Source organism: Oncorhynchus keta, chromosome 6 (genome assembly GCF_023373465.1).
Source record: "Oncorhynchus keta strain PuntledgeMale-10-30-2019 chromosome 6, Oket_V2, whole genome shotgun sequence".
In the NCBI taxonomy this organism is placed as follows: Eukaryota; Metazoa; Chordata; class Actinopteri; order Salmoniformes; family Salmonidae; genus Oncorhynchus; species Oncorhynchus keta.
In genome coordinates, this window is record NC_068426.1 from 29,598,431 (window position 1) to 29,616,113 (window position 17,683).

Sequence of the window (17,683 nt, forward strand, 5' to 3'; positions counted from 1 at the left end):
TAATACTTTTGTTGTGTTTATGAAGGTTTTGGGTAACATTAGAATTTAAAAAATAATAATAATTCTACAAATGACACAATAGCAATTTTATTAGTTTGTTACAGTAGGTTATCTGTAAAAACAAAACACTAAAAAGACTTCAATTGTTCAATAAATTTTATTTATGTAGTGCCTTTGTTGGAATGCGGGGACAGCATCTTTTTATAAAGTCAAAATCAAAATGAATACCCCAACCATCAAGGCGTCATGTGGGCGAGCGGTTTGCTGACGTTGTTAACAGTTCCCCATGGTGGCGGCAGAATTATGGTATGGGCAGGCATAAGTTACAGACAATGAACACAATTACATTTTATCGATGGCAACTTGAATGCACAGAGATACTGTGATGAGATCCTGAGGCCCATTGTCATGCCATTCATCCGCCGCCATCATCTCATGTTTCAGCATCATAATGCACGGCCCAATGTCGCAAGGATCCGTACACAATTCCTGGAAGCTGAAAATGTCCAAGTTCTTCAATGGCCTGCATACTCACCAGACGTCACCCATTGATCATGTTTGGGATGCTCTGGATCGACGTGTCCAACCGCGTGTTCCAGTTCCCCTTAATATCTTCAACTTTGCACAGCCATTGAAGAGGAGTGGGACAACATTCTACAGGCCAAAATCAACAGTCGGATAAACTCTATGCGAAGGTGATGTCTCGCTGCATGAGGCAACTGATCACACCAGATACTGCCTTTTTAAAAATCCATTCCCCTGCCTTTTTTTAAGGTATCTGTAAACAACAGATGCATATCTGTATTCCCAGTCATGTGAAATCCATAGACTGGGGCCTAAATGAATGTATTTCAATTGACTGAGTTTATTATTAACTGTTGCATGTTGTTTTTATATTTCTGTTCAGGAGCAGGAGAACTTATTAATTGGCTACAATAATTACTTAAACTTTTTCAAGCACCAAATTGCGTAAATGTCTTATTTTCAAGGTAGGCCTACTCTAGTACTTGAATTTCTGAGCTCCAAATTCAAGTTCATGTAGGCTACTTCAAGCCACGTGTATTGTTTAAAATTGCAGGTCTAACACGGAACACAAAACAAATGTGTCATGTTATTTCATTACCAGATAATATTGTGAATAAGCCCATTAGGCTATGTAAATTATTGTCATTATGTCCAGAATAATTCATAGGAATAGCTTGGGTGTTGTGCGATAGTCTAACCACAATTGCGCACTGTAGATTTGGTGTCCAATCCGAGGGACAAAAACATATGAAAACATTAACTAATTACCTTGATGCTTTGTCTGTTAAATCCAACAAGATCCTGCTGTAAATCAAGCAGACAACAGATGATTAACATCAATTCGCTAGGGTTATTAGATCCAACATGGATCCAGGCACAACTGTCTTTCAGGGCCAGCAACAGAACTAATCAATTGGACGGGCCTTTGATATCCATAGGCTTGCACGCACTTGCACATTCACCATTTTTTTTAAATAGGTGTTATACTGTAGTAAAGCTTGTGAGTTTGAACTTGAGGGAAGCTTACAATTTATCCTACCACTTTCTACATAAAAGTTATGAATATTTTTACATGCACGTTTTCGTGGAACAGTTTAATTTCAATAATAACGTTTCTCAATCATTGTCACGTGGTTAAGCATAAAAATCTGAAGGAAAATTATACAAATCTAAAGGTTCAAATTCAACAAAGGCGAGAGCACCAGGCACTGCCATAAGGCAGTCCATTGGCTAGCTAAAGAAATGTGCATAGAACTCAGAGATGGGCTATAGGCCAATGCAGGAGTAGGGCTATAACTTCAATCGTCAACTAAGTAAAATACATGGGCCTAAAGGTGACAAATAAAACAATATTGTGATAAATTCAGGTTCTTTCAATCTCCATCTCTCTTCTCCGCCTGACTCCCTTTCGATCGGTCTTGACGAGCTATTGCTAGTGAAGTGCAACATTTTATCAAATCAACAACTGGATCCGCTTGAAGCTGTCCCTAGTGAACTTGCAGCCTATTCCGGGCCTTCAGTTTCCTGCGCCAGTGAGCTCAGGACAGACAGTTATTAAAATTATTAAAATGTTTCAACTGTATATATGGGATCTTTGCTCTTTCACACTGAGGCTCGGTGATTATCGAGGCCAGGAGTGTTGGAAAGATCTTCCAAATACTGAGGAATTATCATTAGTTAAGACAATAAGAAATTAGGCATTGCCAAATGGGCACTTTCCCACATTTGCATGCAGCAGGCCAGATAGGTTAACTTCTATGCGTGCTCCCTCAATGTTATCAGGACAAAAAAAACAGACATGCTCACTCACGAAGCAATTCAAACAAAAGATTGGCAAAACTCGTAATGGTTATGAAATAAACAAAAACTTGTTTCTCACAAGTGTAGCAGGTTGTGAACTCTGCAAATGTTTCTACTCCGAGAATGAGAATGGTAAATGGACGTACTTAATACATGCATTAACAGAAATGTATGTAACCAAATGACGGGGAATTAATGGTACATTTACTAGGCCTATTGGTGACATGCAGTACCAGTCAAAAGTTTGGACACACTTACTCATTCAATGTATTTTATTTTATTTTTCACTATTTTCTACATTGTATAATAATAGTGAATACATCAATACTATTGAAATAACACATGAAATCATGTACAAATAAAAAAAAAAGTGTTTAAAAAAAACTGTTTGGCACACTCTGTCACACATGTTTTATGTCACACGATTTTGGACAAATCTGTCAAGACACCAACCATAAAGGGTTAAACACAGGTTTTAAATCAACTTGATAATTGTATTGAATAGAGCTTATCTTAATGTAATGACATGATTTTCTATTGCTGATTTATTATCAATGACTTTTTTATTTAACCAGGTAGGCAAGTTGAGAACAAGTTCTCATTTACAATTGCGACCTGGCCAAGATGAAGCAAAGCAGTTCGACACATACAACGACACAGTTACACATGGAGTAAAACAAACATACAGTCAATAATACCGTATAAACAAGTCTATATACGATGTGAGCAAATGAGGTAAGATAAGGGAGGTAAAGGCAAAAAAAAGGCAAAGTAAATACAATACAAAATGCAAGTAAAACACTGAAATGGTAGATTTGCAGTGGAAGAATGTGCAAAGTAGAAATACAAATAATGGGGTGCAAAGGAGCTAAATAAATAAATAAATAAAATAAATACAGTAGGGAAAGAGGTAGTCGTTTGGTGCAGTAATCTGTGAGCTGCTCTGACAGGCGGTGCTTAAAGCTAGTGAGGGAGATAAGTGTTTCCAGTTTCAGATGTGGGAGATGCTATGGTGACCAGCGAGCTGAGATAAGGGGGGACTTTACCTAGCAGGGTCTTGTAGATGACATGGAGCCAGTGGGTTTGGCGACGAGTATGAAGCGAGGGCCAGCCAACGAGAGCGTACAGGTCGCAATGGTGGGTAGTATATGGGGCTTTGGTGACAAAATGGATTGCACTGTGATAGACTGCATCCAATTTGTTGAGTAGGGTATTGGAGGCTATTTTGTAAATGACATCGCCAAAGTCGAGAATTGGTAGGATGGTCAGTTTTACAAGGGAATGTTTGGCAGCATGAGTGAAGGATGCTTTGTTGCGAAATAGGAAGCCAATTCTAGATTTAACTTTGGATTGGAGATGTTTGATGTGGGTCTGGAAGGAGAGTTTACAGTCTAACCAGACACCTAAGTATTTGTAGTTGTCCACGTATTCTAAGTCAGTAGTCCAGAGTAGTGATGTTGGACAGGCGGGCAGGTGCAGGCAGCGATCGGTTGAAGAGCATGCATTTAGTTTTACTTGTATTTAAGAGCAATTGGAGGCCACGGAAGGCATTGAAGCTTGAGGGTAGTTAACAGTTTCCAAAGAAGGGCCAGAAATATACAGAATGGTGTCGTCTGCGTAGAGGTGGATCAGAGACTCACCAGCAGCAAGAGCGACATCATTGATGTATACAGAGAAGAGAGTTGGTCCAAGATTTGAACCCTGTGGCACCCCCATAGAGACTGCCAGAGGTCCGGACAGCAGACCCTCCGATTTGACACACTGAACTCTATCAGAGAAGTAGTTGGTGAACCAGGTGAGGCAATCATTTGAGAAACCAAGGCTGTCGAGTCTGCCGAAGAGGATGTGGTGATTGACAGAATCAAATGCCTTGGCCAGATCAATGAATACGGCTGCACAGTAATGTTTCTTATCGATGGCGGTTAAGATCTCGTTTAGGACCTTGAGCGTGGCTGTAGTGCACGCATGACCAGCTCTGAAACCAGATTGCATAGGAGAGAAGGTATGGTGAGATTCGAAATGGTCGGTAATCTGTTTGTTGACTTGGCTTTCGAAGACCATAGAAAGGCAGGGTAGGATAGATATAGGTCTGTAGCAGTTTGGGTCAAGAGTGTCCCCCCCCCCCATTTGGAAAGCAGCTCATCCCCCTCTTCAATCTTTGGGATTCTCAGACGACACGACAGAGAGGTTGAACAGGCTAGTAATAGGGGTGGCAACAATTTCGGCAGATAATTTAAAAAAAGAAAGGGTCCAGATTGTCTAGCCCAGCTGATTTGTGGGGGTCCAGATTTTGCAGCTCTTTCAGAACATCAGCTGACTGGATTTGGGAGAAGGAGAAATGGGGAAGGCTTGGGCGAGTTGCTGTGGGGGTGCAGTGGTGTTGACCAGGGTAGGAGTAGCCAGGTGAAAAGCATGGCAATCCGTAGAAAAATGCTCATTGAAATTCTCAATTATGGTGGATTTATCAGTGCTGACAGTGTTTCCTATCTTCAGTGCAGTGGGCAGCTGGGAGGAGGTGTTCTTATTCTCCATAAACTTTACAGTGTCCTGGAACTTTTTTGAGTTAGTGTTGCAGGAAGCAAATTTCTGCTTGAAAAAGCTAGCCTTGGCTTGTCTAACTGCCTGTGTATAATGGTTTCTAGCTTCCCTGAACAGCTGCATATCACGGGGGCTGTTCAATGCTAATGCAGAACGCCAGAGGATGTTTTTGTGTTGGTTAAGGGCAGTCAGGTCTGGGGAGAACCAAGGGCTATATCTGTTCCTGGTTCTAAATTTCTTGAATGGGGCATGCTTATTTAAGATGGTTAGGAAGGCATTTAAAAAAAATACCCAGGCATCCTCTACTGACGTGATGAGATCAATATCCTTCCAGGATACCCTGGCCAGGTCGACTAGAAAGGCCTGCTCGCTGAAGTGTTTCAGGGAGTGTTTGACAGTGATGAGTGGAGGTCGTTTGACCGCTGACCCATTGCGGATGCAGGCAATGAGGCAGTGATCGCTGAGATCTTGGTTGAAGACAGCAGAGGTGTATTTAGAGGGCAAGTTGGTTAGGATGATATCTATGAGGGTGCCCGTGTTTAAGGCTTTGGGGAGGTACCTGGTAGGTTCATTGATCATTTGTGTGAGATTGAGGGCATCAAGCTTATAGGATGGCTTGGGTGTTAAGCATGTTCCAGTTTAGGTCGCCTAGCAGCACGAGCTCTGAAAATAGATGGGGGGCAATCAGTTCACATATGGTGTCCAGAGCACAGCTGGGGGCAGAGGGTGGTCTATAAGCAGGCGGCAATGGTGAGAGACTTGTTTTTAGAGAGGTGGATTTTTAAAAGTAGAAGTTCAAATTGTTTGGGTACAGACCTGGATAGTAGGACAGAACTCTGCAGGCTATCTTTGTAGTAGATTGCAACACTGCCCCCTTTGGCAGTTCTATCTTGTCTGAAAATGTTGTAGTTTGGAATGAAAGTTTCAGAATTTTTCCTAAGTCTTCCTAAGCCAGGATTCAGACACAGCTGGAACATCCGGGTTGGCAGAGTGTGCTAAAGCAGTGAATAGAACAAACTTAGGGAGGAGGCTTCTAATGTTAACATGCATGAAACCAAGGCTATTACGGTTACAGAAGTCATCAAAAGAGAGTGCCTGGGGAATAGGAGTGGAGCTAGGCACTGCAGGGCCTGGATTCACCTCTACATCGCCAGAGGAACAGCGGATGAGTAGGATAAGGGTACAGCTAAAAGCAATAAGAATTGGTCGTCTAGAACGTCTGGAACAGAGAGTAAAAGGAGGTTTCTGGGGGGCGATAAAAAGGTTCAAGGTATAATGTACAGACAGGTATGGTAGGATGTGAATACAGTGGAGGTAAACCTAGAGATATTGTCTCTCAAACATCATTGAAACCAGGATATGTCATCGCATGTGTGGGAGGTGGAACTAATAGGTTGGATAAGGTATAGTGAGCAGGACTAGAGGCTCTACAGTGAAATACGCCAATAAACACTAACCAGAACAGCACTGGACAAGGCATATTGACATTAAGGAGAGGCATGCTTAGTCGAGTGATCAAAAGGGTCCAGTGAGTAGAGAGGTTGGTTGGGGTCACGGCGATTTAGACAGCTAGCCGGGCCATCGGTAGCAAGCTAGCATAGGATGGAGGTCTGTTATTAGCCACCTCGTGCGTTTCCATTTGTAGGATTAGTGGTGTTCCTTGTAGTAGAGGGGATGAATCCAAATCACACAATTTTTTTTTGGGATATAGTTATATAGAGGCCCAAGAAAGAAAAAAAAAAATAATAATTGTCCGATAGGTCTATTCAGATAGCTGTCTTATCGGCTGCTAACGGTTAGCGGACCGCAGATGGGCGATCTGGTTACGTCTCGATGGAGGAGCCAGCCGGATAACTCCTTCGGGTAGATAACGTCGGTTGTCCAGTTGTGAAGGCCCGGTGGGGCTCCGCGTTGGCAGTAAAATGGGTCCGGATAGGTGATTGTAGCCCAGGAGTGATTGATGGAACTCTTCAGCTGGCTAGCTCCGGAATAATTTATGTTTGCTCCGGAATCGACGAAAGCCGATAGTCACACAGATAGCAGCTAGCTAGCTGCGAGATCCAGGTATGAATGTCCAGAGATAGCGGTTGAAATCCAGGGACATGGAGAGAAAAATAGGTCCGGTATATTCCGAGCCGCGCCGTACAAAACTGGCGATAGATTTTCGAGTTAAAGGATAGCTGATGACCACAAACCGTGGTTAGCTGAATACTAACGATTAGCCAGTAAAGAAGCTAACTAGCTTCTGGTTAGCTTCTATGGAGTATTACAGATTTGAGGTAAATAATACTTTTAAATTTTTTTTTGAAATATAAAATGGTGAGGCGGGTTGCAGGAGAGTGTTTTGAAGATGAGTTTATGGAAAATAAAAAAATATATAGAAAAGGTATGTGAAAAAAGTTGTAAATATATATATATATATATATATATATATATATATATATATATATATATATACGGGACAAGACGAGGACAAAAGACGTCTGAACTGCTATGCCATCTTGGAACAATCGATGAGCAACTGTAACAAGTTGTCCAATGTAGGACATTCTCACTGGTACCCTAGTTTATTGAAAGACTATGTATCTGACTGCAGTCATAAATAGCCAATTGTCAGCTCGTGCTCCGAGTTGGGCATCTCCGGCGCGTCCTACCTGACAGGTCGCTCCTACCAGGTGGCGTGGCGAGAATCTGTCTCCTCACCACGCGCTCTCACCACTGGTGTCCCCCAGGGCTCTGTTCTAGGCCCTCTCCTATTCTCGCTATACACCAAGTCACTTGGCTCTGTCATAACCTCACATGGTCTCTCCTATCATTGCTATGCAGACGACACACAATTAATCTTCTCCTTTCCCCCTTCTGATGACCAGGTGGCGAATCGCATCTCTGCATGTCTGGCAGACATATCAGTGTGGATGACGGATCACCACTTCAAGCTGAACTTCGGCAAGACGGAGCTGCTCTTCCTCCCGGGGAAGGACTGCCCGTTCCATGATCTCGCCATCACGGTTGACAACTCCATTGTGTCCTCCTCCCAGAGCGCTAAGAACCTTGCCGTGATCCTGGACAACACCCTGTCGTTCTCAACTAACATCAAGGCGGTGGCCCGTTCCTGTAGGTTCATGCTCTACAACATCCGCAGAGTACGACCCTGCCTCACACAGGAAGCGGCGCAGGTCCTAATCCAGGCACTTGTCATCTCCCGTCTGGATTACTGCAACTCGCTGTTGGCTGGGCTCCTGCCTGTGCCATTAAACCCCTACAACTCATCCAGAACGCCGCAGCCCGTCTGGTGTTCAACCTTCCCAAGTTCTCTCACGTCACCCCGCTCCTCCGCTCTCTCCACTGGCTTCCAGTTGAAGCTCGCATCCGCTACAAGACCATGGTGCTTGCCTACGGAGCTGTGAGGGGAACGGCACCTCAGTACCTCCAGGCTCTGATCAGGCCCTACACCCAAACAAGGGCACTGCGTTCATCCACCTCTGGCCTGCTCGCCTCCCTACCACTGAGGAAGTACAGTTCCCGCTCAGCCCAGTCAAAACTGTTCGCTGCTCTGGCTCCCCAATGGTGGAACACACTCCCTCACGACGCCAGGACAGCGGAGTCAATCACCACCTTCCGGAGACACCTGAAACCCCACCTCTTTAAGGAATACCTAGGATAGGATAAAGTAATCCTTCTCACCCCCCTTAAAAGATTTAGATGCACTATTGTAAAGTGGCTGTTCCACTGGATGTCATAAGGTGAATGCACCAATTTGTAAGTCGCTCTGGATAAGAGCGTCTGCTAAATGTCTTAAATGTAAATGTAAATGCTTAAATGATCTGCGTGTACATAAAGTAATGACCAAAAGTTTTGAGAATGACACAAATATTAATTTTCACAGTCTGCTGCCTCAGTTTGTATGATGGCAATTTGCATATACTCCAGAAAGTTATGAAGAATGATCAGATGAATTGCAATTAATTGCAAAGTCCCTCTTTGCCATGCAAAGAATCCCAAAAAAACATTCCCACTGCATTTCAGCCCTGCCACAAAAGGACCAGCTGACATCATGTCAGGTGATTCTCTCGTTAACATAGGTGTGAATGTTGACGAGGACAAGGCTGGAGATCACTCTGTCATCCTGATTGAGTTTGAATAACAGACTGGAAGCCTGGAAGGAAGGTGGTGCTTGGAATCATTGTTCTTCCTCTGGCAACCATGGTTACCTGCAAGGAAACACGTGCCGTCATCATTGCTTTGCACAAAAAGGGCTTCACAGGCAAGGATATTGCTGCCAGTAAGATTGCACCTAAATCAACCATTTATCAGATCATCAAGAACTTCAAGGAGAGTGGTTTAATTGCCAGGACTGTCTCCTAAAGTTGATTCAGCTGTGGGATTGGGGCCCCACAAGTACAGAGCTTGCTCAGGAATGGCAGCAGGCAGGTGTGAGTGCATCTGCACGCACAGTGAGGCGAAGACTTTAGGAGGATGGCCTGGTGTCAAGAAGGGCAGCAAAGAAGCCACTTCTCTCCAATGAAAAGATCAGAGACAAACTGATATTGTGCAAAAGGTATAGGTATTGGACTGCTGAGGACTGGAGTAAAGTCATTTTCTCTGAATGCCCTTTCCGATTGTTTGGGGCATCTGGAAAAAGCTTGTCCGGAGAAGACAAAGTGAGCGTTACCATCAGTCCTGTGTCATGCCAACAGTAAAGCATCCTGAGACCATTAATGTGTGGGGTTGCTTCTCAACCAAGGGAGTGGGCTCACTCACAATTTTGCCTAAGAACACAGCCATGAATAAAGAATGATACCAACACATCCTCCGAGAGCAACTTTTCCCAACCATCCAGGAACAGTTTGGAGAGACAAAATGCCTTTTCTAGCATGATGGAGCACCTTGCCATAAGGCAAAAGTGATAACTAAGTGGCTCGGAGAACAAAACATTGATATTTTGGGTCCATGGCCAGGAAACTCCCCAGACCTTATCCCATTGAGAACTTGTGGTCAATCCTCAAGAGGCGGGGTAGACAAACAAAAAAAAACATTCTGACAAACTTCAAGCATTGATTATGCAGGAACGGGCTGCCATCAGTCAGGATGTGGCCTAGAAGTTAATTGACAGCATGCCAGGGCAGATTGCAGAGGTCTTGAAAAAGAAGGGTCAACACTGCAAATATTGACTCTTTGCATCAACTTCATGTAATTGTCAATAAAAGCCTTTGACAATTATGAAATGCTTGTAATTATACTTCGGTATTCCATAGTAAGATCTGACAAAAATGTCTAAAGACACTGAGGCAGCCTTTGAATTTTTTTTTGTGTCATTCCCAAAACTTTTGGCCACGACTGTACATAAAGTTGCAAATTCATAAGTTGGAGCATGTCCAAGTCACATAAACAACCAAAGCTGGTGAGTGCGTTGCTGATCTATTTTCTTTGCTTGAAATGTAGGGCCTGCTCTCTGTGATGACATTTTGTGCTGATTATCGTCCTGTGGCATTGTCAGCGGCTTGTTCTATCCAAATGGGGCAGTCCTTTCCTCTCTCCTGTCTCACCGTATCATTTGTTGGTGGCGAGGGCAGGTGCCCAAGCGCAAAAAAGACAGAACGGTGCACACTGACCTGGTGGTCAGTGTGCACCGTTCTCTTTTTTTGCGCTTGGGCTTTGGAGGTGTAGGTTCACGTTAAATTTGGTTGACTGATATAGGGTATATAGCATCTTGAGATAATTCGAATATATCAAATCAATAGAATGACCCGCCCTGTTTTTCATTCACAATTGGTGATTACATAATTATGCAACAGTGTGGCTGAAATAGTGTCCACATACAAAAAGTATGTGGCAGGTAACCTAGTGGTTATTGGTAAGAGCGTTGGACTAGTAACCGAAAGGTTGCAAGATCGAATCCCTGAGCTGACAAGGTAAAAATCTGTTGTTCTGCCCCTGAACAAGGCAGTTAACCCACTGTTCCTAGGCCGTCATTGAAAATAAGAATGTTTTTAACTGACTTACCAAGATAAATAATGGTAACATAAAAAAAATATATATAGTGTATTTGATCTGTTGTGTGAAAATAGCTTCGGTATAATTTTAGATTTAGTTTGAGGCAATTATAGGGGTGATTATCAACTGTTGGGAGAAGGAGTAGAGCAGGACTTTTTTTAAATAAATATTTTTTTACTGTCTGGAGGAGGATTGGAAACGTCTCATAATGTCATTTTTCTCCTAAAACCGATTATAACTCCAGTTCTTTTTGTGATATTAAGACCCTAACGTCGATATAGACTTATTTAGGAAAAGTCAATCAAAATGAATGAGCAGTCCAAATGACTGCTTTAGCGGTTCTAGTGTTAAAAACACATTTCTGACATTGTGGTTGATGCTAGAAGCAATTTTTTGTAAAAAAAAAATTATGAAAGTTTTACTTGCAATTATCATATGTTGTAGTCTCCCCTACCTTAGTTGAATGCACTTAGATCTGAGGTGGACAATAAGGTAGCGTATAATGAGGTGTACAATGGTTTGTGTAGAAATGTAGGCTAAGTTTTTAATGACTAAACTGTGTGCTGTACCAGGCCTGATATCATCGACCCGGCCATCCTGAGGCCCGGAAGACTGGACCAGCTCATCTACATCCCCCTGCCAGATGAGAAGTCCCGCATCAACATCCTAAACGCCAACCTCAGGAAGTCACCCATCGCCAAGGCAAGCATCTATGTGTATTTGGCCATGCGCTGACATTGTGCTGACTGAACTCTTTCTCCAACCTCAGTCAGCATGTTCTGATTTGAGGGGTGGGGTTAGGGCTTATCGAATGTCTTTATTCCAGGCTGGCTTCATGTAATGGGTATTGATTGTTTGTGGAAAAGTTGTTGATATGGAAATTGCTGTGTGTGGGAAACATCAGTGTTTTATAATCCCATTACTGTTTTGATCTTTGTCTGGAAGTAGTTTTAATGCTCCCTCCACCCCTGTCTGATTATAGGATGTGGACTTGGATTTCCTGGCCAAGATGACCAATGGTTTCTCTGGCGCTGACCTGACAGAGATCTGCCAGAGGGCCTGTAAGATGGCCATCAGGGAGTCCATTGAGAATGAGATCAGGAGGGAGAGAGAGCGTCAGACCAACCCCTTAGCCATGGTGAGTTTAGTCACGACTGCATCTTTAATTATTCAATGACACGGTCTAGTCCAGGGGTCCGCGAAAATATAAAGTGATTTTTATCCCCACAATGTTTTTATGAATTTCACTAGCAACCGCAAAATGAAAACATTTTGAATTTGCATATCTACAGTAGAAACAAGGAGAATATCATCCTTCTAATAAGGTCCAGTAGTGGTGCATGGTTAAAATTATTGGGGAAGACAAGACCCCCAAAAAAGCCATAAATACATCCTGTGTTGTGATAATTCTGTTTGCACTAAAACCTGTTAGTACATATGCCTTGAAACTTTGATATATAGGCCTAAGGCTGAGACAATAAGCAGATACAGTGGCAGAATAAATTCAACCACACCTTTCTTTCATCACAAAACCGGAGAGCAACCTCTAGCCAATGAAGTCCACAAAGCATTTTGCATGTGTAACAAACAGTTGCATGACCTACAGCACGGTCAAGTAAGTTAATGTTTCTGACATTTTCAGACTTCTAAACGACTATTGATTTAGAATCATGTACAATTGCTGTAAGCTGCAAAGAAAACAAGTGTTGCCTCCACTATTCCAGCAACATTTCAACTTCAACATTCCATCAAATCACCCAAAAACAATTGTCCAATCAACGTAAGTTAAATATGTCTGTTAATGGTTATGATTGCTGGTTCTGATTGCTCTCTGTGTGCAAGTAGAAAAAACATGTCGACTTACCATACTTGTAGAGAATATTGAACTTCCATCCTCTCAGGCCAGGGACACAATGTATGAATTTATGGCTGGATCAGAATCATCTTAACAATCATTGGCCAGAGGGGAGAATGAAGTAAAACCACAAGTCCAAATCCCTATTTCCATCCATGGCTAATTTAGGAAAGGGACAATTTAACAACACAACCAGATGCAACAATTTACGTTTTCTGTCAATGACAGTTTGCTTTTAATGTGATTGGTGTAAAGCCAAATCCAAACGGGCTTCCCTTGACACTTTTTTTCAGTTGTAAATTATTATTATTATTATTTGATGCGCCAGGACCATTTCACTGTTGAGCTCACTGCTGATTGGCTATTTTATACTTTTTTTTTAATCAAGTGAGGCTAAATGCTTGCTGGCTTCCATTGCATTCATTGCAACAATGTCATACTCTTTTTGATCAGACCGAATAAGACCGAGGGGCACTGTTTCACTCTCACGGATGCTTTCTCCGGTGAGATACATTCAGCCTCTTGTGAATTGATGGAAAGTTCTGAAAGTATTCAGACCGCTTTTTCCACATTTTGTTACGTTTGTTATTGCATTATTCTATTATTGCATTATTCTAAAACTTTTTTTTTTTTTAAATGTTCTTCTACACACAATACCCCATAATGACAAAGTGAAAACAGGTTTTTAGAAATGTTTCCAAATGTATTAAAAAATAAAAAACAAACCCTATTTACATACATTTTCAGACCCTTTGCTATGAGACTAGAAATTGAGCTCAGGTGCATCCTGTTTCCACTGATCATCCTTGATGTTTCTACAACTTAATTGGAGTCCACCGGTGGTAAATTCAATTGACTTGGAAGCGCACACCTGTTTATATAAGGTCCCACAGTTGACAGTGCATGTCAGAGCAAAAACCAAGCCATTTTTTATTTATTTTTATTTGACCTTTTATTTAACTAGGCAAGTCAGTTAAGAACAAAGTCTTATTTTCAATGACTGCCTAGGAACAGTGGTTAAACTGCCTGTTCGGGGGCAGAACGACAGATTTGTACCTTGTCAGCTCGGGGGTTTGAACTTGCAACCTTCCGGTTACTAGACCAACCACTAGGTGACCCTGCCGCCCCACAGATCTAGGGATCAATGACCTGAAAGGCCGCTCAGCAAGGAAGAAGCCACTGCTCCAAAACCGCCATAAAAAAGCTAGACTACAGTTTGCAACTACTCATGGAGACAAAGATTGTACTTTTTGGAGAAATGTCCTCTGGTCTGATGAAACAAAAATAGAACTGTTTGGCCATAATGACCATCGTTATGTTTGGAGGAAAAAGGGGCAGGCTTGCAAGCCGAAGAACACCATCCCAACCGTGAAGCACGGGGGTGGCAGCATCATGTTGTGGGTGTGATTTGCTGCAGGAGGGACTGGTGCACTTCACAAAATAGATGGCAATGAGGTAGGAAAATTATGTGGATATATTGAAGCAACATCTAAAGACATCAGTCAGGAAGTTAAAACTTGGTTGCGAATGGGTCTTCCAAATGGACATGACCCCAAGCATACTTCCAAAGTTGTGGCAAAATGGCTTAAGGACAAAAAAGTCAGGGTATTGGAGTGACCATCACAAAGGCCTGACTTCAAATCCAAAATTTGTGGGCAAAACTGAAAAGTTGTGTGCGAGCAAGGAGGCCTACAAACCTGACTTAGTTACACCATCTCTGTCAGGAGGAATGGGCCTAAATTCACCCAACTTATTGTGGGAAGCTTGTGGAAGGCTACCTGAAACGTTTGACCCCAAGTTGAACAATTTAAAGGCAATGCTACCAAATACTAAGTAAGTGTATGTAAACTTCTGACCCCCTGGGAATGTGGGAAAGAAATAGAAGCATTCTCTCTACTATTATTCTGACATTTCACATTTTTAAAATAAGACTGGCCATTTTTATTCGGATTAAATGGCAGGAATTGTGAAAAACTGAGTTTAAATGTATTTGGCTAAGATGTATGTAAAGTTCTGACTTCAACTGTATGTTTGTATGCATGTAAACTCATCAAAAAAAGAAACGTCCTCTCACTGTCAACTGCATTTATTTTCAGCAAACGTAACTTGTATGAACATAACACGATTCAACAACTGAGACATAAACTGAACAAGTTCCACAGACATGTGACTAACAGAAATTGAATAATGTGTCCCTGAACAAAAAGGGGGGTCAAAATAAACAGTCAATGCAGCTGGTGGCCACACCAGATACAAAGTACTGCAGTGCATCTCCTCCTCATGGACTGCACCAGATTTGCCAGTTCTTGCTGTGAGATGTTACCCCACACTTCCACCAAGGCACCTGCAAGTTCCCGGACATTTCTAAGTGGGGGTTGGCCTTAGCCCTCACCCTCCGATCCAACAAGTCTCAGACGTGCTCAATGGGATTGAGATCTAGGCTCTTCGCTGGCTATGGCAGAACACTGACATTCCTGTCTTGCAGGAAATCTCGCACAGAACGAGAAGTATGGCTGGTGGCATTGTCATGCTGGAGGGTCATGTCAGGATGAGCCTGCAGGAAGGGTACCACATGAGGGAGGAGGATGTCTTCCCTGTAACGCACAGCATTGAGATTGCAGGCAATGACAACAAGCTCAGTCCGATGTTGCTGTGACACACCGCCCCAGACCATGACAGACCCTCCACCTCCAAATCGATCCCGCTCCGAGTACAGGCCTTGGTGTAACGCTCATTCCTTCTACGAAAAACGCGAATCCCACCATCACCCCTGGTGAGACAAAACCGTGACTCGTCAGTGAAGAGCACTTTTTGCCAGTCCTGTCTGGTCCAGCTACGGTTGGTTTGTACCCGTAGGCAACGTTGTTGCCGGTGATGTCTGGTGAAGACCTGCCTTACAACAGGCCTACAAGCCTCTCAGCATATTGAGGACAGTCAGAGCACTAATGGAGGGATTGTGCGTTCCTGGTGTTCCTGGTGATGTTCGGATGTACCGATCCCGTGCAGGTGTTGTTACACGTGGTCTGCCACTGCGAGGACGATCAGCTGTCCGTCTCATCTCCCTGTACCACTGTCTTGGGCGTCTCACAGTATGGACATGGCAATTTATTACCCTGGCCACATCTGTAGTCCTCATGCCACCTTGCAGTATGCCTAAGGCACGTTCATGCAGATGAGCAGGGGCCCTGGGCATCTTTCTTTTGGTGTTTTTCAGAGTCAGTAGAAAGGCCTCTAGTGTCTTAAGTTTTCATAACTGTGACTTGCCTACCGTCTGTAAGCTGTTAGTGTCTTAACGACCGTTCCACATGTGCATGTTCATTAATAGTTTATAGTTCATTGCACAAGCATGGGAAACCGTTTATATATAGTACCAGTCCAAAGTTTGGACAGACCTATTCATTCAAGGTTTATCTTTATTTGTACTATTTTCTACATTGTAAACTATGAAATAACGCATGGAATCATGTAGTAACCAAAAACAGTGTTAAACAAATCAAAATATATGTTATATTTGAGATTTTGGACATACCCAGGCCTTCAATGATGAGTTTGGAGATGCTACAAAGCCAGTCTTGGTGTCTTAATCAATGTGTCTTAATCTCTTAATTATTAAATCACTCAGTAAATCAACCTGGACATTTCTTTAACGGACAAATAAACCAGAAAGATTTCTATACATTATTTATACACAGGAAGAAGAGTAGGGATAATGCATTGAACCTTAAACCAATTGTCGTGGTCATTTCCTGTATTACTAAACATTGAGAGAGCAAACCACACACAAGTCAGTTATAGTATAAAGTCCATATTTAATTATATGAGCTTCACCATAGCCCTGTGACTCTCAGATCAATTCAGTGTCTATAAATGAATTCTCTGAGTGCTTAGTATCATTTATAGCCAAGACACACCCCTCAACTCACATGACAAATAACAGATCTTAGGAACATTACAAAGGAAGACTTTACTTGAGAGAGGAGTATCCCATAGCCAGATTAGCTATAAATTATCGTTCAGTTTGGTCTTAAAATAATGAAGTTCTTATCTCATTCTTGGTACAACACAGTACCAAACCATTACCTCATCCAATGGCATATATCAATTGTCAATTCTAGATACTCCCATCTCAAATACACCCCCTCCTGGACAAGCTCACCGAGACAGTGAGCCTCTTAGGTCATATGCTAAATCAAGATAAGGGCAACCTCAGAGGGGACATACAATAGTTAGAAACATTCCCATAAGAAGACAAGCCTCCATTCTGTCCTCCTCCCCTCCTGATATTCTTCATAGCATCACATGGTTTAACAGATACCTTGAGATATGAACACAAGCCTGACCTCTCCCCTCTCTGGGCCCCTAGTGAGTAAGCCCTAGCAGAGAAGGGATAACTGCAAACTGCCAACAGTATTATCCAAAAGAAAACATCCTAATGACAAATATCTCACATAAGCATTATTATGTAAATAAAACATCTTATCAATGTTACCTAACTAATTCTGATTCTGCTACCACACAATTCACACACATACTGGAGGAAGAGAAAGTGTGATGTTATTTTAGATATTTATGCCCCCATTGCCTTTGCCCCCACAGGATGTTGAGGAGGATGACCCTGTCCCAGAGATCCGTAAAGACCACTTTGAGGAGGCCATGCGTTTCACCCGCCGCTCAGTCAGCGACAACGACATCCGCAAATACGAGATGTTCGCACAGACATTACAGCAGAGCAGAGGTTTCGGCAGCTTCCGGTAAGAACACATAGAGGATGATGATGTTGAATAATACTGTTGGGTAACTTTTTCTGCTCTCATATATCCTAGATCATTTATAGCCTATATACACCCAGTGGGATCACTCAATGAACTTTTCTTCTTACAAAATACAGCTAACATGCCATAAGGTTTACATGAGGAATGTTCTGGCGCAACCAAGCTGGCTCCCCTTGATATGTACTGTACTGAGCTAAAC

At 42.6% G+C, this 17,683-nt stretch overlaps 1 pseudogene; it reads left to right on the forward strand.

The window, feature by feature from the left end:
• LOC118384882 (transitional endoplasmic reticulum ATPase-like) overlaps window positions 1–17,683 on the forward strand; it is a 49,760-nt pseudogene that overhangs the window by 31,903 nt on the left and 174 nt on the right.